We start from the raw sequence: 21915 nt of genomic DNA, 5'->3' as shown, positions 1-21915 counted from the left end.
CCACTTTGCCTGGTAGAACCCTGCGAATGACCAATGCAGGTGTCCAGACATCCTGTTCGCAACTTGCTGCGAAAATTCTCTCTCAGTGAGGAGATGCTGGTTAGTCTCCAGGCGTGAAGTCGAAGCGAAACTATGGCTTTGTGAAAGATGTTGGCGTGTGGTTGTTTGAGTAGCTCGTGTCGTGGAGGGAGTTCTCTCGGAAGCTCCGTTAGGAGTTGCAGAAGGTCCGGAAACCATTCTGCGTGATGCCATAGCGGAGCTATTAGGGTCATCGAGAGATTGACTGATATTCTGGTCTTGTTGAGCACCCTCCTCATCAGACAGAACGGGGGAAAAGCGTAGACATCGACGTTGTCTCACCGTTGTTGGAAGGCATCTTGCCAGAGAGCCTTGGGGTCTGGGACTGGGGAGCAGTACAGCGGAAGTTTGAAGTTCAGCGCTGTAGCGAACAGATCCACAGTCGGGGAACCCCACAAAGTCAGGACTTTGTTGGCTACTTGACGATCCAAAGACCATTCGGTACTCACTGTCTGCGTCGCTCTGCTCAGACTGTCGGTGAGTACATTCCTCTTGCCTGGAATGAAGCGAGCCGAAAGTGCGATCGAGTGGACTTCGGTCCATCTCAGTATCTCTTCTGCAAGATGGGATAGCTGTTCTGAAAAGGTACCTCCCTGCTTGTTGATATAAGCCACTACCGTGGTGTTGTCGCTCATCACCACCACAGAGTGGTCCACCAGGTATTGTTGAAGAGCCAGGAATACGGCCTTCATCTCTAGCAGGTTTATGTGGAGGTACTTTTCTGATTCTGACCACAGGCCTGAGGTCCTGTGGTTTAGAACGGGAGCCCCCACCATTTCTTTGCGGCATCCGAAAACAACATCAAATCCGGGGGGAGGACGAGAACATCCACTCCCTTTCGTAGGTTCTCATCTACCACCCAACACCGAAGGTCCGTCTGTTCCGCAGACCCCAAAGGGATCATAGTGTCTGCAGAATCGTGACCTTGATTCCACCGGGACTTGAGTCGCCACTGGAGAGATCTCATTCTGAGGCGACCATTGGGAATTAGACGGGCCAGGGATGAGAGGTGACCGAGGAGAAGTAACCACGATTGGGCTGGAAGTTCCTCTCGTCTGAGGAAAGGCCTCGCGACCCTCCTCAGCCTTGCTATCCTGTCATCTGATGGGAAGGCTTTTTGGAGATTGGTGTCTATGATCATGCCTAGGTATACCAGTTTCTGAGTGGGCAACAGAGAGGACTTCTCGAGATTTACCATGATCCCTAGATCTTGGCAAAGTCCCAGAAGTTTGTATCTGTGACAGAGAAGGGATGCCTCAGAGTCTGCTAGGATCAGCCAGTCGTCCAGTTAACGGAGGAGACGGATACCGATCCTGTGAGCCCATGCAGATATTAGGGTGAATACTATGGTGAACACCTGCGGTGCTGTGGAGAGACCGAAACAGCACCTTGAACTGGTAGATCTTGTTGTTTAGGCAGAATCTTAAGTACTTCCTCGAAGACGGATGGACTGGGATCTGGAAGTACGCGTCCTTCAGGTCTAGTGTGCACATGAAGTCTTGCGGTCTAACTGCAAGTCTGACCGTGTCTGCCGTCTCCATGCTGAACGGGGTCTGCTTGACAAACCCGTTCAGGGCAGAGATGTCAATGACTGGTCTCCAGCCTCCAGACGCCTTCTTTACAAGAAAGAGTCGACTGAAGAAGCCTGGGGACACGTCGACTACCTCTTGGAGAGCATCCTTCTTCAACATGGTCTCGACTTCTGCCTGAAGGGTTTGCCCCCTTGCCGATCCCATGGCAAGGGAGCTCAATGACACTGGATCCGCTGTCAGGGGAGGTAGAGATGTCGTGAACGGGACGCGATATCCCTGACTGATTACTGAAATCGTCCAGGGATAGGCCCCGAGTTGCTGCCACCTTCTCGCACATTTTTGTAGGCATTCCCGCCACTGGTGGACATGTAGGGGGATTACCAATCCTAGCATTTGCGGCCCCGGCCGCTCCCTCTAGGATTCTTTCCTCCCCTAGAGAACTTTTTGCCTTTCTTGTCCTTGACAAGAAAGGGCTTAGACACCTTTGTCTTTGCTGCAGCTGCCTTCTTCGTACTCTTGACAGGACGTAGTTGCTGGGTAGCTGGGGGTTTGTAGGGCCTTGATTTTAGGGCCCTATGGAGAAGGGAATCCTGGTTGGACTTCCTCCACCTCTGAGCAGCCTGCTCCACGTCCTTAGGTTTAAACAAGTTCTTACCGATGATGGAAGAATGTCTGAGCCTGCTAACGTCGGTACTGAGGACCTTTTGGTGGAATCTCTCAGCCACTGCGTCCCGACGTTACAAGATAGTGTTAGCCCACAAGCTCGAGACTTGGTGGGCTAGAAACTCAATAGTACGCGTGCCTGAGAGCAAAAAGGTCTCCGAGGCCTTCCTGGTGCTTTCTTTGGACAAGTCCTCAGACCGCACCAGGATGCCCAGAAACCCTAGCCAGATGTCCAGCCACGAAGTTGCCTGCATGGCACACTTCGCCACCTTCTCCTGGCTCAGGATCTCTGTTGCCGAATACGAGACATGCCGGTTGGAGTCTCTCTCTAGAGGAACTCCCTGGTTAACTCTTCCAGAAAATGGTACAGTGGAAGAGCTAAAAAAGTCTCCTCCAAGATCTCAAAGTACCTCCTCTGATGGATGCGTGGAGGTGGGAGGAGCTTGTTACCGGTGCTGGATCGGCTGGAGGAAGCAAGCTGAGAGAGCTGGCCTTCGACCTTGTCTCTGGTACTCTTAACCCACTGTGACCAGGGCAAAGCCGCACTGGCCCTCGAGGGTTTTTGAGTACTGTAGACTCGGTCCAAGACCGTGTCCTTACCCTCACGAGGGGGAATCTCTGGATATGGAAACCCATTGAGACTCCACATGAGGGTCAGAACTTGCCAGAACGCATGTTCTGACTCCTGCAGCTCTCCTCCTGAAGGGCTGGCAGCAAAGTCTCCTGTCCCCAGAGGCTCTTCCTGGGGGGACTTGTGGACATTCTCCGAGGGTTTGGCTGGCTCCTGTCTAATCCTCGATGAAGACTTAGGCAAGGTCTTCGAGTAATTCGACTCCCTCCTGGGAGGGATACAGGACTCCAGCAGTGATGGTGGAAGGCTCTTCTCAACCCCAACCAGAGAAGACTTCTCGGGGCAAGTGGGGTTTCCCCCATTGGTGTGATGGGGGAACGACCCGCTTCACCTGACTCCCCAGAGGACGGGAAATCCTCGTCCGCAGGGGAGGGAGAGAAAGTTCTGGGGGGAGAGGGAGCCTTCAAGGACTTCTGAGGAGACAGTTTCGCCCTTGAAGAAGTTACTATGGAAGTAACGCCTCTTTTCCTCCTCAGGGGAGACGAAGCCTCCACTGCTTCGTGACCAAGTTCAGAGAATACAGGCTTAAAAGCCTGCACGAGAGCTCTGACGATGGTACCAAACCAGGGCTGCCGACTGACAGTCGCGCTGTCAGACACTCCCTCTGGAGGGAAGGGGATCGTTCGATCCCTAGGAAGAGTCACCAAACGAGGGTTCACCTGAAAAGATGCTGAAACAGAAGAGGAGTCCGGAAACCTCCCCTCCTCCGGCGAGTGGGCTGTTCTGCGCTTGCAGGGTGGGGAACGAGATGACGATGAACTGGCCGCGCAATGTCCTGTGGCCTCACGAGTGGGATCGCGCCTATGATCCCTCTGGGAATCGCGCTGGCGATCGCGCGATGGGCCCTGCCCTGGGTCGTGCGTGAGAGAATGTTCGCGGGCACGCGAGGACGCACGGCCGAGCGATGGCGAGTGGCAGCCTGGACAGGCGATGACAGGTGGTGCGCTTAAGGCTGGATGAGCACCTTCGCGCGCGAAGGCGATTGTTCGCGAGCGCGCCAGTGCGCAGGATCCTGCCAAAGGGCCAGTGAGGGCGATAACGTTGGGCTCGCTCGCAGGAGAAATATCTCTAGCGCGCGGACGCGCAGTGCACATATCTGGCTGAAGCAGTGGACGAGCAGGGCGCGCTTGCGCGACCTCATGGGTGCGCGATGGAGACTGCGCGCGATGGCACACAGGTGAGCGCTGGCGAGCAAGAGAAACTGGAACTACACCCAGATCCGGAGATCGTGGGTGTGCCTAGCGCTCAGGAGATCTTGGGCGCGCATCAGGATGTGGGCGCACAGATGTGCACTGTCGGGCTGGAGAGCGCTGAAGCCCCGGTGAGCGCCTGTGCGCTAACTCAGAGTACTCCAGGGCTGTGCGCTGGTGCGCTATATCAGGAACAGCAGCCGTTGCGTACTTATGCGCAGTTGCGCGTTGAGGCACTGGAGAGCACTGGAGGACCGGTGAGCGCCTGTGTGCTATCTCAGGAACTTCCTTTGAAGTGCGCTGACGCGCAGGTGAGCACTGATGCGTAGGTGAGCACTGATGCATAGGTGAGCGCAGGTGCGCTTTAACAGGAACCAGTTGAGATCATTTGCGTGCAGGTTAGCACTGGAGCGCTATTGCAGGAACTATTGCAGGTGGTCGTGGGCGCACAGGGGAACCCTGGCGCGTAATAACAGGATCAACTGCACGTGCGCGTAATAACAGGATCAACTGCAGGTGCGCGTAATAACAGGAACAACTGCAGGTGCGCGTAATAACAGGATCAACTGCAGGTGCGCGTAATAACAGGATCAACTGCAGGTACGCGCACGCACGCAGGTGACCGCTGGAGCGCTAAGACAGGAACATTTGCTGCAGGTCGTTGGCGCGCAGGGAGTACCTGGTGCTTAAGGGACTGACACACAATTTTGTGCTCATGTCCCTTATGCCCCAAAGGGACCGTTGCCTGTTTAATAACAGGGTGAGAAGGCGCCCACAGCGCATCGGCAGCCAGGAACGGTGACGGCAGGTCAGCAGGTCTGGAGGGTGGAAGGTCGACGTGTCCTGTGTAAGGACGACCTCCCACCAAAGGAGATCGCGAACGATCTCCGGAGAGGTCCAAGGAGGTAGCTGGCAGAATCGGCGAACGACGACGAGGTTCTTCTGCGGAGGACTGCGGAGATGACGAGCCGAAGAGGCACCTCTTAACAACCTTGTGTGGTGAAGGAAGACCTCTACGGCGATGGGGAAGGCGAGCTTTCCACCTTATACGCCCTCTGGGGGCCGTAGTTTCAGCGGGCTGACCATCAGCAGTCCTCTGAAGAGAAGTCTCTGTGAGTGAACTCCCCCGAAGGGGAGAATCACCGGCAGGAGAGACCGTAGGACTTAGTTACTCCCACGAAGGATGTTCGGAGGGAGAAACTAAGCCTTCAGCTACCGCAGCAACATCAGGAGCAAAGGTTTGAGATAACACATCAGAAGCTTCTGTCTTAACAACGTCGACGATAGACAGAGGATCGATCTCTTCTACCGTCAGCGACTGTTTGACAGCTGCTCCCAACTTGATCATATCAAACAGAGCTTCCTTGTAGGGCGAACCCTGAAGCCGCAAGGAAGCCCAAAGCTGTAATAAACCATTATTATTAACGGACAAAGAAATATCCTCCTCCAGGGGAGGAGGAAGCGCTGCCTAGCTATGGGAGGCAACTCCCTCTCCCACACCCCGGGATTGGTCAACAGAACTACGGTCTACGCTACCCCTCAACAGATTCTCGGGAGAAACCGATCGAGTGGGAGCTTCGGAGGAGGTTTGGGCCACGGAAGAAGAGTCCTTGAGATTTTCTCTTTTCAAAGAAACCTTTGAAGGAGAAATATCCCGCTTGGACTTCTTCCGGTGCCGAGAAAACCTCTCCCACTGGGAGGTAGACCACTCCCTACACTCACCACATACGTTAGCACTATCACACCATTGGCCCCTACAATGAGGACACAAGGTGTGGGGATCCATGTCGACCGCCGACATAAATGTGCCACAAGGGCGGTCAGGTAAGCCAGGGCCCTTGTGCATAGCAGAGGCCAACTTCACATACACTCTGTAAAATGTTATTTTGATAATAAAATAAATTTTTGAATATACTTACCCGGTGATTATAATAGCTGCAACTCTGTTGCTCGACAGAAAAACTCTACGAAAAAATTCGCCAGCGATCGCTACACAGGTAGGGGGTGTACTCAACAGCGCCATCTGTCGTTCAGATACCCAGTACTCATTGTAAACAAAGAACTCAATTTTCTCCTCGGTCCACTGTGTCTCTATTGGGGAGGAAGGGAGGGTCCTTTAATTTATAATCACCGGTTAAGTATATTCAAAAATTTATTTTATTATCAAAATAAAATTTTTCAATATTTAACTTAGCCGGTGATTATAATAGCTGATTCACACCCAGGGGGGTGGGTAGAGACCAGCAAAATATGTTTACATCATATGAGCTAAGAATTTTTATTTCATTTTAGAAGTTATCAAAGTAACTAAACAAAATAAATAGGTACCTGGTAAGGAAGTCAACTTGAACAATTACTCTGCCTTTTTAAGTACGTCTTCCTTACGGAGCCTCGCGATCCTCTTAGGATGCTGAGCGACCCCTAGGAGCTGAAGTATCAAGGGTTGCAACCCATACAACAGGACCTCATCAAAACCTCTAATCTAGGCGCTTCTCAAGAAATGACTTTGACCACCCGCCAAATCAACTAGGATGCGAAAGGCTTCTTAGCCTTCCGGACAACCCAAAAACACCAATAAAAACATTTCAAGAGAAAGATTAAAAAGGTTATGGAATTAGGGAATTGTAGTGGTTGACCCCTCACCCACTACTGCACTCGCTGCTACGAATGGTCCCAGAGTGTAGCCGTTCTCGTAAAGAGACTGGACATCCTTAAGATAAAAAGACGCGAACACTGACTTGCTTTTCCAATAGGTTGCGTCGATTATACTTCGCAGAGATCTATTTTGTTTAAAGGCCACGGAAGTTGCGACAGCTCTAACTTCGTGTGTCCTTACCTTCAGCAAATCTTGGTCTTCCTCATTCAGATGGGAATGAGCTTCTCGTATCAACAGTCTGATAAAATAGGATAAAGCATTCTTTGACATAGGCAAAGATGGTTTCTTAACTGAACACCATAAAGCTTAAGACGGGCCTCGTAAAGGTTTAGTTCGTTTTAAATAGAACTTAAGAGCTCTTACAGGGCATAAGACTCTTTCTAGTTCATTTCCAACCATACGATAAGCTTGGAATATCGAACGATTTTGGCCAAGTTCGAGAAGGCAGCTCGTTTTTGGCTAGAAAACCAAGTTGTAGAGAACATGTAGCCGTTTCAGATGAGAATCCGATGTTCTTGCTGAAGGCATGAATCTCACTGACTCTTTTAGCTGTGGCTAAGCATACCAGGAAAAGTGTCTTTAAGGTAAGATCTTTCAGGGAGGCTGATTGTAGCGGCTCGAACCTGTCTGACATAAGGAATCTTAGTACCACGTCTAAATTCCAACCAGGTGTAACCAAACGACGCTCCTTCGTGGTCTCAAAAGACTTAAGGAGGTCCTGTAGATCTTTATTGTTGGAAAGATCTAAGCCTCTGTGACGGAAGACTGATGCCAACATGCTTCTGTAACCCTTGATAGTGGGAGCTGAAAGAGATCGTTCTTTCCTCAGATATAAGAGGAAGTCAGCTATTTGAGTTACAGAGGTACTGGTCGAGGATACAGATACTGACTTGCACCAGTTTCGGAAGATTTCCCACTTCGATTGGTAGACTCTAAGGGTGGATGTTCTCCTTGCTCTAGCAATCGCTCTGGCTGCCTCCTTCGAAAAACCTCTAGCTCTCGAGAGTCTTTCGATAGTCTGAAGGCAGTCAGACGAAGAGCGTGGAGGCCTTGGTGTACCTTCTTTATGTGTGGCTGACGTAGAAGGTCCACCCTTAGGGGAAGTGTTCTGGGAACGTCTACTAGCCATCGAAGTACCTCGGTGAACCATTCTCTCGCGGGCCAGAGGGGAGCAACTAGCGTCAACCTTGTCCCTTCGTGAGAGGCGAACTTCTGCAGTACCTTGTTGACAATCTTGAACGGAGGGAATGCATATAGATCTAGATGTGACCAATCTAGGAGAAAGGCATCTATATGAACTGCTGCTGGGTCTGGGATTGGTGAGCAAAATATTGGGAGCCTCTTGGTCATCGAGGTTGCGAAGAGATCTATGGTTGGCTGGCCCCAGGTGGCCCAAAGTCTCTTGCATACATCCTTGTGGAGGGTCCATTCTCTTGGAATTATTTGTCCCTTCCGACTGAGACAATCTGCCATGACATTCAAGTTGCCTTGGATGAACCTCGTTACTAGTGATATGTTTAGACCTTTTGACCAGGTGAGGAGGTCCCTTGCGATCTTGTACAACGTCAGAGAGTAGGTCCCTCCTTGCTTGGAGATGTACGCCAAAGCCGTGGTGTTGTCCGAGTTCACCTCCACCACTTTGCCTTGAAGGAGAGACCTGAAGCTTTTCCAGGCCAGACGTACTGCCAGTAGCTCCTTGCAGTTGAAATGCATTGTCCTTTGACTCGAGTTCCATATTCCCGAGCATTCCCGACCGTCTAATGTCGCACCCCAGCCTACGTCCGATGCGTCCGAGAAGAGAACGTGGTTGGGAGTCTGAACAGCCAGGGGAAGACCCTCTCTTAGGTTGATATAGTCCTTTCACCAAGTCAGACAAGACTTTTATCTTTTCGGAAACCGGGATCGAGACCGCTTCTAGCGTCTTGTCCTTTTTCCAGTGAAAAGCTAGATGGTATTGAAGAGGACGGAGGTGTAGTCTTCCTAGTGACACAAATTGATCCACGGATGACAGCGTCCCTACCAGACTCATCCACAGCCTGACTGAGCAGCGTTCCTTCTTCAGCATCTTCTGGATGGATAGCAGGGCTGGGGGCTGATCGTCTTGTTGTTCAGCAACGTCCTCATCAGAGGGTTCCTCATCCGAAACTGATGAGGAAACGGCAACGTCTGGCTCGCTGAATCCGATCGCACAGGTGGATGCGTGACGGAGCCGGACGCAATATCATGGAACTGCTGCACAGTCTGTGAACTGTCAACAACCATGGGTGCGCGAGGAAGCACAGCGTCAACCCGAGACTGTCTAGACCGTCTGGGTTGTGCAGTCAACACCATACCGGGTTGCTGAGGTTGACGCACTGCGTCAAAACAAGTCACCTCTGCTGGTTGTTGAACATCCTGAACGTCAACAACCACCTCCGAGCGTCGCTTAACGTCAACGTGCGGCTGGCAACCCACACTGGGTCGCATTGGTGGAGGAACCACCTCAATTGGCAGACGCGAGTAGGTTACCTCAGCATCAACAGGGCGCACAACCGACCGGTTGGAAGGTCGTTGGCCAGAAGGTTCTTCTCCGCATTTAAGTCCTCTATCAAGGATGCAAGCTTGGACTGCATGTCTTGCAGCAAAGCCCATTTAGGGTCTACAGGAGCAGGTGTGGCAACAGACGGTGTTAGCGACTGAAGCGGAACCGTTTACCATCCCTGAAAGCCTTGTTATGCGTGACATAATAGTACAGCAAAACTTCAAAGGCTCGACAGCAGCTGTGAAGTTGACCTGTAAACAACTTGGAGCGTCTCCTGGCTAGGCGCCATGGAGAGTCTACCAGAATTGAGAAGTCTATCTGGGCAGAGGCATGAACTCCCAAGCCGAGAACTTCTCTCGTGTCATATCAGACTCTCGCTCTATAAACCAGTTTAAAAGAAGGGAAAGCAAAGGCTGTATCCCCCAAACTCCTCCTGGTGAAAAACCAGTCGCCTAGCCAACGTAACGCTCTCTAGGAGAGCGAGAGAGCACTAGCTTAAAAACAACGGCTTCGAAGTAGCTAGGCCTAGTGTAAGCTCTGACGTTTAGGCGAACGAGGAGCAGCAGTTACAAAAAGATCCGGACGAAGATCCTTAAAAAAATCATCATGATTTAATTAAAGTCCATAGGAGGCTAAGCAGCTTTAGGCTCCTCTCCATCTGACAGAGTCCTCAAGGGAATATCAGTAGGAGGGAGAACAGCAACTTCCTCATCTACAGGAACCTTGTCCGATAAAAGCCGAGTCTCTCACTGGTGCATTAGTAGCGGACCAGAACGCAACGTCATGTAACTGCTTGACAGTCTGTGAACTGTCAACAACTGAACTGTCAACCACAACAGGTGCGTGAGGACGCACAGCGTCCACTTGAGACTGCTTTGACTGCCTAGACTGAGCAGTCAAAACAACTCTAGAATGCGGAGGTTGACGCACAGCGTCAAAACAAGTCAACTCCGATTGTTAGTGAACGTCTTGAACGTCAACAGGAGCATCAGCCAGTGGCCTAACGTCCAAATGCGGCTGAAAAACCACACGAGACCGCATCGAGTGTGGTTCTAAACAACCTGACTGACGTGACTAAGCTACGCCAACGTCAACAGTAAGCACAAAGGAACGTTAGGTTGGCTGAAAGCCAGGATATCGATGAGATAAACGGCTAGACTCAACGGACTAATCGGCAGAATAGTCTTCCATAAGGGAGGCAAGCATATACTGCATGTTTTGCCATACAACCCCTTAAGGATCAACGGAAATGGTTGTGGTAATAGACGAGGGTAACGTCTGTGACCGCAACACTTTGCCTACAAAAAAAGACTCTCGGAGTCTGTGTTACGCTTTTGTTAGGCGGCGAGCAGTTATCCGATGACTGCATAGGGTCAGAGCTGTCCTAATGGCTGTAACCAGGACGCTGGACCTGTCCTGAAAGGACTGACTTTCGCTTAAGGGCTTCGAAACCTTGTGACAGGTTTCTTATGCGAAAAGCCTATGGATGGCGAGGAGAAACAACGTCTCTCTCGTCTTATGGTAGGGGAGATCTTGGTAAGATACACCCGATACCATAGAGGGAAAACGTCTGTTCGTTGGTCAAGGCCTCTCGAACCCATAAGTCGTTTGACATTACTTCTCCCCTGGGCTTGGGAGCATGTAAGAGGTCCCGGACTAGGTGAACGACAGGCACGAACAGACGAACCCTCGGACGCAACACTGTAACACTTTGCGCCTCGGACGCAACACTGTAACACTTTGCGCCTCGGACGCAACACTGTAACACTTTGCGCCTCGGACGCAACACTGTAACACTTTGCGCCTCGGACGCAACACTGTAACACTTTGCGCATATCACTTTATCACTTCGATTTTCTGTTTTGCACTTATTTCTACCTGAAACACGCAATTCTACCCTTCATTAAAAGGTAGTAATTGCGAAATTAGTCGTATAATGCAAGCTCATAATACTAGCAAAACACAGAAAACATATTTTAAGATAAAAAGAAAAATCAGTGGCTGGGAAAGAGACTAAACACTACTTCATATAACTACGTTTTCAATCTCTCACCGCACATAGCCTGGGGACGAGAATAAAAACCTAAAAACGTTTTATCCTTCCTCCCCGTACAGCGACTAGGGACGTGAGTAACACGAGAACAATGTTACCCGCTTGAACGGAACGTTTTCTCTCCTCTCTCTCCCTCCGTCTCTATCTCTCTCTCTCTTTCTCTCTTGATTTCGCACCTAAGAGAAGAGCCCAATTATATATCGTCAAAAAAAACATGTTATTTGACTAAAGGAAAAAACTGAGAGGTTTTTCAAATAAAAAGTTCCTTTAAATTAGAATTTAAAACATTTAAGCTAAGAAAGAATGAACAAAACGTCAGAATCGATTTACTCTTACTGCAAAGTGAAACCGTGATACACTCTCTCTCTATCGTAACGATAGAGCGCATGTTGAACGTCCTGAACGTCAACAACTGCGTAGCAGAAAAAAACTAAACGTTAGTTCATCTTTGAAAACAGTACGAAGACTGTCAAAGAAATTCTTTCATAAAATATTACATTTAAAAAGTTTTAAATCCTTAGCTTTTTAAAAGCTAAAGACGATATAAAGGGCTCAACGTTGATTAACGTCGGTTTCCAAGTTAGGACCGCCTACTCTCAGGAAAGGTCTATATAAACAAAGCATTAAAATTTATTTTTATATGTTTATAAAAAATGGAAAGTTAATCGAAGAGGCCTAATAAAGGCGGAGAGATATAAAATATATAGAGGAAAATCTATAACGTGATAAGATAATTACTAAAAGCCTAAACACACTTCCGTCTAAGGGAAGGGTCGGCCATTTAAAAGTGAAAGAAAGTCCATACTCTCTTTGTCACCATAATTAAATCTATCCAAAACGAGTTCAAGTTTTAAGATGAAGATAAAACACCTGCATAGCGAAAGCTCAAAACTAGAATAGTGTACTTCACCAAATAGTTGTGAAAACAAATCCAGTTAGCAACAGCGAATTAGTAGGTCTTGCCGGTAGCCCGACAGAGAGAAAATTGAGTTCTTTGTTTACAATGAGTACTGGGTATCTGAACGACAGATGGCGCTGTTGAGTACACCCCCTACCTGTGTAGCGATCGCTGGCGAATTTTTCCGTAGAGTTTTTCTGTCGAGCAACAGAGTTGCAGCTATTATAATCACCGGCTAAGTTAAATATTGAAAAAAGAAAGAGCAAAGAAAAATAATGGCTGATCAACAAAAGCGAGAGTGAAAGCGGACACGTCCGACCGTCACCCGAGCCGATAGCAAAGTGAGCTAAATCACAGGTGTCTTGGAGGGGGGGATAGCAAGTTACCCCTCCCTAGCCCCCGCTAACTAGCGGTGGGGTAGTAAACCATCGTTCAAAATCTAATGGCTCGTCATTTCAGCTACGCCGAAAGTAATTACCCACCCATATTAAATGGCGTGGTTTGTATTTCAGTTACGGAACAAATAACACTTAATCTAGTGGTAATCAAATCACACCTTAATTCTTTAGTAATTCAATACAGTATTACTTTTCTAACAAGACAAAATTAAAACTTTTCAACTCCCTTCATTGGATAAAAGCTAGGATCAGTTCAACTAACAATTATCAATGTGGTGCCGAAAAAGGACACTCATACTGTAATCTACTGACAAAGTCTGCCTTTAACCAATAAATAATCAAAATGACAAATTCGTAGGTAATTTGTATTTTTCCTAACTATACAAACCTTAGCTATTTAATATGGGTTATTACTTTCGGCGTAGCTGAAATGACGAGCCATTAAAAATTTTAACGAGGGTTTACTACCCCACCACTCGTTAGCGGGGGGTAGGGAGGGTAGCCTGCTACCCCCCGCCCTCACACACACCTGTGATGAGCTCACTTTGCTTAGAGCTAGGACTTCACGGGGGATAGGGCTGTCGGGCAAGTTTGATTAAATAGCTAAGGTTTGTATAGTTAGGAAAAATACAAATTACCTACGAATTTGTCATTTGTTCCGTAACTGAAATCCAAACCACGCTATTTAATATGGGTGACTCACCCCTTAGGAAGGGTGGTAAGTCCCCGCCAGTACTGGCTTTTGGCTTTGCCCGGGGACTCAGTATCTGAGTGTGTCAGCACTCAACAATAAGGAGTCCCTACACCTCGCTAGAACCTTGCTGCGCAAGGGCTGCAGCCTACGTAAGCTGTGTGTAAAGGTCTGAAGTGTGACTTATCCTAGGAAGTTGACCTGCAGTCCCTTAGAAGGCAACTTTAGGCTAGGACTCTCCCAATACCACCTCGTCAGGGTATGGGGACATGACAGTATTATCTTAATACTCGGAACACAAGGAAACATGGTTTACCTGCAGTGGTTTGAGGTCAGCTGTGCAGAGAACCCAGGATGCTGCTTTCCCCAAGAGAGGGGAGGATGAAGAAAAGAGTAAGGGCCAGACAAATCTTTTAATTCATGCAGACTAAGACCAGGTAACAATACCCTCAACCTTCTGCTACTTGTCCACTAAGGAGCTTTAGGTTTTAAACCAGCTGTTGTGCAGCCACCACATGGCCGATAGAAAAAGTATCGAGCCTCCTGTGGGTCACGTCGTGCAGGTAGTGGGCTGTGAAGGTCGTCTGATGCTTCTACACCCCAGCTTGAAGGACCTGCGTCACAGAAATTTCTCTTGAAGGCCAGGGACGTAGCTACGCCCCTGAGATCATGTGCTCTAGGATGATATGACGGAGGAGGGTCTGGATTCAGGGACAGATGGATCACCCTACGAATCCATGCCAAGAAGGTGTTCTTGGTGACCCTCCTCTTAATCCTCCCAGTGCTAACAATGTTTGCATCTGGGGACGGACTGTAGCCGTTCTTCTGAGATATAACCTCAGATTCCTTACTGGGCACAGTAGGAGAAGGTCTGGGGCATCTGTTACAGAACGGAGACTCGAATCCGGAAGGAGTCGAACCAAGTGCCCGGCCCCCCCTGATTTTGAGTCTTAGCACCAAACCCAAGGACGAGTTTAAACGTTACCTTCCCTCCATACCCTTGCATGGGCGATGTCATACGAGACCATGAATTCACTGACTCGCTTGGCCGAAGCCAAAGCTAGTAAGAATACCGTCTCCCAAGTTAGGCGGCGAACTGAAGCTTGCGTAATGGTTCATAGTGAGGTCTCTTAAGAGACCTGAGAACCCGAACCACGTTCCATGGAGGAGGTCTTACATCCGACTGAGGGCAGGTAAGTTCATAAGCTCGTATGGGTAGGGAAAGTTCCAGTGAGGAAGAAAAGGTCATTCCTTTGAGCCTAAGGCTAGATTCAAGGCCGAGCGATAGCCTTTCATCGGCGAGATAGAAAGGCATCTTTTCTTCCCGCAAATACACGGGGAACTCCGCTATTGCTGGAATAGTGGTATCTAGAAGAGAGATACCCCTTCCAAGATACCAACCACCGAAAACTTTTCACTTTGCCTGGTAGACAGATGCGGATGATTTTCGCAGATGTCTAGCCATCCTAATCGCAACTTGTTGTGAAAATTCCTCTCTCAGAGGGGAGATGCTGGATAGTCATCAGACTCGAAGTCGTAGCGAAGCTACAGCTTTGTGGAAAATGCTGGCATGTGGTTGTCTGAGTAGATCATGTCGTGGAAGGAATTTTCTCGGAAGTTCCGTTAGGAATGGCAGAAGGTCCTGAAACCATTCCGCGTGATGCCATAGCAGAGCTATGAGGGTCATTGAAAAATTGACCGATATTCTGGTCTTGTTGAGTACCCTACTCATCAGACAGAACAGGGGAAAGGCGTACACGTTGATGTCGTCCCCCTGTTGTTGGGAGGCATCTTTCCAGAGTGAATTGGGATGCGGGACTGGGGGAAAGTATGGTGAAATCTTGAAGATCAGCGCTGTCGGGAAGAGATCCACAGTCGGGGAACCCTCAGGACTTTGTTGGCTACTAGATGACACAAAGACCACTCGATACTCACTATCTGAGATGCTCTGCTCAGATTGTCGGCGAGCACATTCCTCTTGTCTGGAATGAAACGCGCCGATAGTAGAATCGAGCGGACTCCGGTCCATCTCAGTATCTCTACTGCAAGATGGGAGAGCTGCTTCGAAAGGTACCTTCTTGCTTGTTGATGTAAGCCACTACTGTGGTGTTGTCGCTCATTACCACCACAGAGTGACCTGCCAGGTATTGTTGGAACTGTTGAAGGGCCAACAAACCGGCCTTCATCTCTAGATGATTTATATGGAGGCACTTTTCTGATTCTGACCACAGGCCTGCGGTCCTGTGGTACAGAACGTGGCCCCCCCCTCCTTTCTTTGAGGTGTCCGGAAACAGCATTACATCCTGGGGAAGGACGAGAAGATCCACTCCTCTTCGTCGGTTGTCATCTGTCACCCACCACTGGAGGTCCGTCTGTTCCGCAGGACCCATAGGGATCATGAAGTCCGGGGAATCGCAACCTTGATTCCACCAGGACTTGAGCTGCCACTGGTGAGATCTCATCCTGAGGCGACCGTTGGGAACTAGACGAGCCAAGGATGAAAGGTGACCGGGGAGACGTAACCACGATTGGGTTGGAAGCTCTTCTCGACTGATGAAAGGTCTTGCGACCCTTCTCAGCCTTGCTATCCTGTCGTCTGATGGGAAGGCTTTGTGGAGATTGGTGTCTATAATCGTGCCAAGGTAAAACAGTCTTTTAGTGAGAAGCAGAGAGGACTTCTCGAGATTTACCATGATCTCCAGATCCTGGCAAAGTCGTAGAAGTTTGTCTCGGAGTCGAAGAAGGGATGACTCCGAGTTTGCTACGTTCAGCCAGTCATCCAGTTAACGGAGGATACGGATGCCGATCCTGTGTGCCCACGATGATATAAGGGTGAACACTTCTGGTAAAACCTTGTGGTGCTGTGGAGAGACTGAAACACAGCACCTTGAACTGGTACCCCTTGTGGTCTAGGCTGAACCGTAAGTACTTCCTTGAAGACGGATTGACTGGGATATTGAAGTACCTGTCCTTCAGATACAGTATACACATGAAGTCTTGCAGCTTCATTGCAAAACTGACAGTGTTTGCGGTCTCCATGCTGAACTGAGTTTGCTTTAATCTAAAACTCTGCCCTAAAGGCCCGCCCCCTTGCTGATCCCATGGCAAAGGAGCTAAATGACACCGGATTCGTCCTCAGGGGAGGTAGAGATGTTGTGAACGGGACGCGATATCCCTGACTGATTACAGAAATCGTCCAGGAATTGACCCCAAGTTGCTGCCACCTGTCTGCGCAACCTTGTAGGCATCCTCCCACTGCGGACATGCAGGGGGGACTGCCAATCCTAGTGTTTGCAGCCTCGGCTGCTCCCTCTAGGATTCTTCCCTTCCCTGGAGGACTTCTTGCCTTTCTTGTCCTTGACCGGAAAGGGCTTAGACACCACTGTCTTCACTGCCGTTGTTTTGGTGGGACGTGGCTGCTGGGGTGCTGGAGGTTTAAAGGGCATGAATGTCAAAGCCCTATGTAGGAGGGAGTCTTGGTGACTTCCTTCACCTCTCTGCAGCCTGCTCCACGTCCTTAGGCTCAAACCGGTTCGTTTCCATAACAGAAGAATATCTTAGCCTGTAGATTCCGGTGCTAGGGGCCTCCCGGTAATGTCTTGGAGTCCTTTAACTCCCTCCTGGGAGGGATGCAGGACTCCAACAACGACGGAGGCAGGCTCTTCTCCACCCTTATTCGAGAAGACTTTACCACGCGAGGTGGGGTTTCCCTCAATGGTGTGATGGGGGAACTTCTCACCTCACGTGACTCTCCTGAGGACGGGAAATCTTCGTCCAAAGGGGAGGGAGAAAAGTCTGAGGGGGGAGGGAGCCTGCCTCGAAGACTTACGAGGAGACAGCTTCGTCCTCGGAGAAGTTACCGCGTCCGAAACTCCTCTTTCCCTCTTCAGGGGACTAGATGCAGCCAAGGATTTGTGGCCCAACTCAGAGAGAACAGGCTTGAAAGCCTGTGCTACCGCTCTGATTAGAGCCACAAACCAGGGCTGCCGGCTGACGGCTGCGCTGTCAGACACTCCCTCTGGAGGAGTCGCCTGTAAGAAGAAGGAAGATAAGGAAGAAATGTCCCTGGACCCTTCTGGAACCTTCCCCCCTACCGGCAAGCATGCTGTTCTGTGCTTGGGGGGGGGGGGGGGGGATACGGTCATGGCGCCCTTACCGCGCGTTGACCGGTAGCCTCGTGGGGGGGGGGAATGCAGTCATGATGCCCTTACCGCGCGTTGTCCGGCAGCCTCGCGCGTGGGAGGGTATTGGCGATCGCGCTAGCGCAATGGGGAATACACAGGGCTCGCGCGCGGGAGACTGCTGGAGCACGGGTGTGCGGGCGATCGAGCGCCGGGACGCGCGGGCGCGAGACTTTATAGTGTGTGCAAGATCAGAATGAAGATCCCGTGTGGGCCAGAATGTTGGTGCGCGGGCGAGACTTCATAGAATGTGCAGGATCAGAATGAAGAGCCTGTGCAGGCCAGAATGATGGCATGCGCGCGCGTACGAGTTGTTGACGCGTGCTTAAGACTATCGGACCGCGCTCGCGCTCAAGACTATCGGAGTGAGCGCGCGCACAAGACTATTGGTGCGCGTGTGGGAGACCATCGGTTCCCGCGCGTGGACAAGATTGTCGGCACTTGCGCGCGTAAGAAGATTGTTGGCGCTTGTGTGGATCGTCGGTGCTTGCGCGAGTACGAAGATCGGGGAGCGCGCGCCCGTTCTAAGCGCTTTGGCGAGCGCGCACGTTTACGCGCTAGGTTGAAGGGTCAGCTGGCAGGACGATCAGGAACTGGGATGTGTCCTTAAAAAAGGGCGGGCATCCCTCGATGAGGACCGTAAGCAGGTCTGCTTTAGAGTCCAGGACCGAAGTCCTACGTTGCAGCGCAAGGTTGCGCTGGTAGATCGGTAGGTCAGCTGGCAGGACGATCATCACTGGAAGTTCTGCTTGATCCTCCGAGGCGGAGTCTCTATGAGGGACTTATCCCGTGAACGAGAGAGGTGCCCTTCGTAGAAGAGACTAGAAAAGACACGTGGTGAATCCCCTTAGGGCCGTTGGATCAGCAAGCTGATCTTCACAGGAACGATCCTCTGAACGAGAGAGGCGACACTTCGTTGAAGAGACCTGAAGACACTCGTGGTGACGCCCCGTAGGACCGTTGCATCAGCAATCTGACCTATCATGAACAATCCTCCGCAGAGGAGTCTCTATGAGTGGCCTCTCTCGCGAACGAGAGAGGCGACACTTCGTAGAAGAGCCCTGAAGACACTCGTGGTGACGCCCCTTAGGGCCGTTGGATCAGCAAGCTGACTTTAACAGGAACGATCCTCCGAAGAGGAGTCTCTATGAGTGGCCTCTCGCGAACGAGAGAGGTGAACACTTCGTAGAAGAGACTTGCCAAGACTGTGCTCCACCCCTGAAGGAAGAGAAACTCAGCAAGGGGGGAGAAAAGTCTGGGCAAAGGGCAGCAACAGTAGTCGAAGGCGATGAATTTATTAAGGTATGAGAAGTTCTCCCTCTGAAGGGAGAAAACCTCACACCTGGGAAGGATACCTCCCTCGGAAGGGAAGTTGTCCAACCCCTGGAGGCAAACCTCCTTTAACGTTCTAAGATGATCTGAAGAGCTGGCACGTTGTCATGGGAGTACTTCTAAGAGAAGGGAAAACGCCCATGACGACGTCCTCTGAGGGACGGCAGCGACAGCAGATTCCCCCGTCATGAACAGTACAGTTCGGCAGAGACAGCAGACTCTGCTTCATTGGCACTCTTTAGTCGAACGAAGTGTTGTTGCATAGTTAACTGGGAAAAGAAAATCAAATAATTATTTTACCAAATTCCCCAGGAAGGAACTAAGAAGAGAAACCCCGAGGGAATAACATAAAATAAGAATTAAGTATGCGCCCTTCTTCCCCAGATGACATCCACGGGAGAAGGGGGGCGGAGAGCTGTAATAAAAACAGAATTATAACAATTATAACAGAATTATAATTATCTAAATCATCTAAGAATATACACTAAAAGTGAGAACCACTGACCCCCTGAAGGGAAGTTTTCCCCACGGAGAAGCTGAAAAGTTAAAACAATTAGATTTCACTAAAAATAATTGAGACAAACAACGGAAATAGCAACCTAACCCGCAACGGGAAAGAAGCTATCGTAATAGTCCGTAGTTGTAGTAAGGGGGGAACGACCTCAAGTAGAGAGAGACCGTAGTCAATCTAAAAAAAGGCCACACTCCCTTCACTGAGAAACCAAGTTTCCCATAGGAAAAGAGGCAAAGTGAAGATAATAGATGAATGAAGAGAGTCCAGGCAATGACGGTTCCCCTGCAGCGGCCGAGTAATGAAAATAAGCCGAAGGGAAGACCGAAGGACCAGAGGGAGAGGTCGTTCCCCACAAAGTGGAACTGTGGTGGCCTTGCACTACGCAAGTGTCGTTGTCGTACATCACACACACAGCACAAACACTGAAAAGAAAACTTACTACATTTCTATACAGAAATATATACATACACATAAAGAATTTTTATATATACTGTATATTCCAATTATAAGAAAAAGTAAAAAAAAAAAAAAAACATTAATATGGCTATCAAAGAGGCGAGGGTGAGAGCAGACATGTCCGACTACCACCCGAGACGATAGCAAAGCGAGCTCATCACAGGTATGTGTGTGTGAGAGGGGGAAGGGGGTGGGGTAGCAGGCTGCCCTCCCTACCCCCCCCCCTAACTAGCGGTGGGGTAGTAAACCCTCGTTAAAATTCTAATGGCTCATCATTTCAGCTACGCTGAAAAGTAATAACCCATATTAAATAGCGTGGTTTGTATTTCAGTTACGGAACAATTATCTTTTAAATTAGATTCTACTAAATCCATAAACTTATCTGCCATAATTTTATCCATCGACTATCTGGAATAATCATAATCCACTAAAGGACTAATCCACTTTTAATTAAAAGTCAATTTGACCTCAATCTATCAACAAGCCAACATATTTTTATACCACCATTCAAATAAAAAAAACACAGCTCTTCATTCACCCTACCTTTAAAATTCCAGTTGCTGCCGCTAGATGGATTTTATATTTTCCATACTCTCTTTCAAGAGCAGAAAAATAACATCCCTTAAATTTCTGACTGCCATAGCTCATTGATCAAGATGCACCTGACAAAAAAAAAAAAAAAAAGTGATATCATGAAAAATGTTTCATTTTGTGTAATCATATACAGTAACATAACGCATGATGTCCTTGCTTTTATAAAAGGACCATTAAAAACAATGTTACCTACTGACTGGTAGTAATGGATTAGCAATCATAAGTTTAGTTTAAATACTATCTGAATTTACCTAATGACATTCTTTTCAATGAATAATAAAAAATTAATCCCCTTCCGGTAAAGTTTTGGATTCAACCAAATTGGGAAATGTATTATATTAATATATTTTCCTAGTAAAGCACGTGATAACAAAACACTTCTTCTCAATACATTATTGTCGCTAATGCATACTTACAGAGAAAAAAAATATTTCAGGAATTGAAGGTCTTGACTTTTTCTAAGTTTAATGTATATCTTTCCATGGGCACGCAAGGTAGCTCTTGTTCGTTTGTATATCTGTTTTCATCTTACTTGGCTCCTCCCCATTGCGCAATGTGACAATATTTGCTTGAATGCGCATTTGCTCCTCCCTCTAATGTCGCTCCTCCAATCTAAATACTACTGGGTTCTTTTCAAGGGTTATTATTGGACGATTCATTGGTCTCTCAGTCTTGTTTCAAGGATCTGTTTTTCGTGCAATATAACATTGTAAACGATAGTATTTTGTTTTTTTCCCTATTTCATTATGGGAGAAACCCGTGATTGTCGTTTGTTTTCGGTTTTCAAAAGTTCCGGTTTCTATATTTTCATCACACGTCACTTGACTGTCATGGATCCTCCGGTACGGTTGTGTGAAATATGTCGTTATTCCTATTTTGATGTGATCGGCAGATTTCATGGGAATTATAATGGAACTCCTGAAGTAGTGAATCGTTTTCTAAGGGAGCATTCCGTATTACCTTTAAGTGTCCAGTGTGGTCAATGTGATTCGGCTTTACATTTTCGTGAGGATAGACATGTGTGGTATTGTACCAAATCTGTAAAGGAGGGTCAACCACAACCTTCCACATCTTCATCGTCATCTTCCGTTTAAGGTAAGAAGTGATTTAACAAAATATATATATTCAAATTTACCCCTGGTTAAAGGGGGGGTCGCAGGGGGGGCGAAGCCCCCCCCGGTAGGGGTACAGGGCCCCTAGGTTAGGTTAGGTGGGTTTGTTAGGTTCTGTGGTGCCTTGAAAATTACTGTGGCCATAAGGGGGGGTCGCAGGGGGGGGCGAAGCCCCCCCCCCCCCCCCCCGGTAGGGGTACAGGGCCCCTAGGTTAGGTTAGGTGGGTTTGTTAGGTTCTGTGGTGCCTTGAAAATTACTGTGGCCATAAGGGGGGGTCGCAAGGGGGGCGAAGCCCCCCCCCCCCCCCCCGGTAGGGGTACAGGGCCCCTAGGTTAGGTTAGGTGGGTTTGTTAGGTTCTGTGGTGCCCTGAAAATTACTGTGGCTTTAAGGGGGTGTCGCTGGGGGGCCCTACC

The 21915-nt window shown here is 49.0% G+C and overlaps 1 long non-coding RNA gene across 1 annotated transcript in view; it reads right to left on the bottom strand.

Moving 5' to 3' along the window:
* Window positions 1–21915, bottom strand: part of LOC137656962 (uncharacterized) — a 31080-nt gene that overhangs the window by 7584 nt on the left and 1581 nt on the right. The window contains exon 2 of the long non-coding RNA XR_011047062.1: window positions 20338–20456. This is a non-coding gene — a long non-coding RNA (uncharacterized lncRNA). The remainder of the gene's footprint in view (window positions 1–20337; window positions 20457–21915) is intronic.

The sequence above is a fragment of the Palaemon carinicauda genome, chromosome 18 (genome assembly GCF_036898095.1).
Source record: "Palaemon carinicauda isolate YSFRI2023 chromosome 18, ASM3689809v2, whole genome shotgun sequence".
Lineage (NCBI taxonomy): Eukaryota > Metazoa > Arthropoda > Malacostraca > Decapoda > Palaemonidae > Palaemon > Palaemon carinicauda.
The sequence above is the reverse complement of the archived record's forward strand: the minus strand, read 5'-3'. Positions and strand labels throughout refer to the sequence as shown.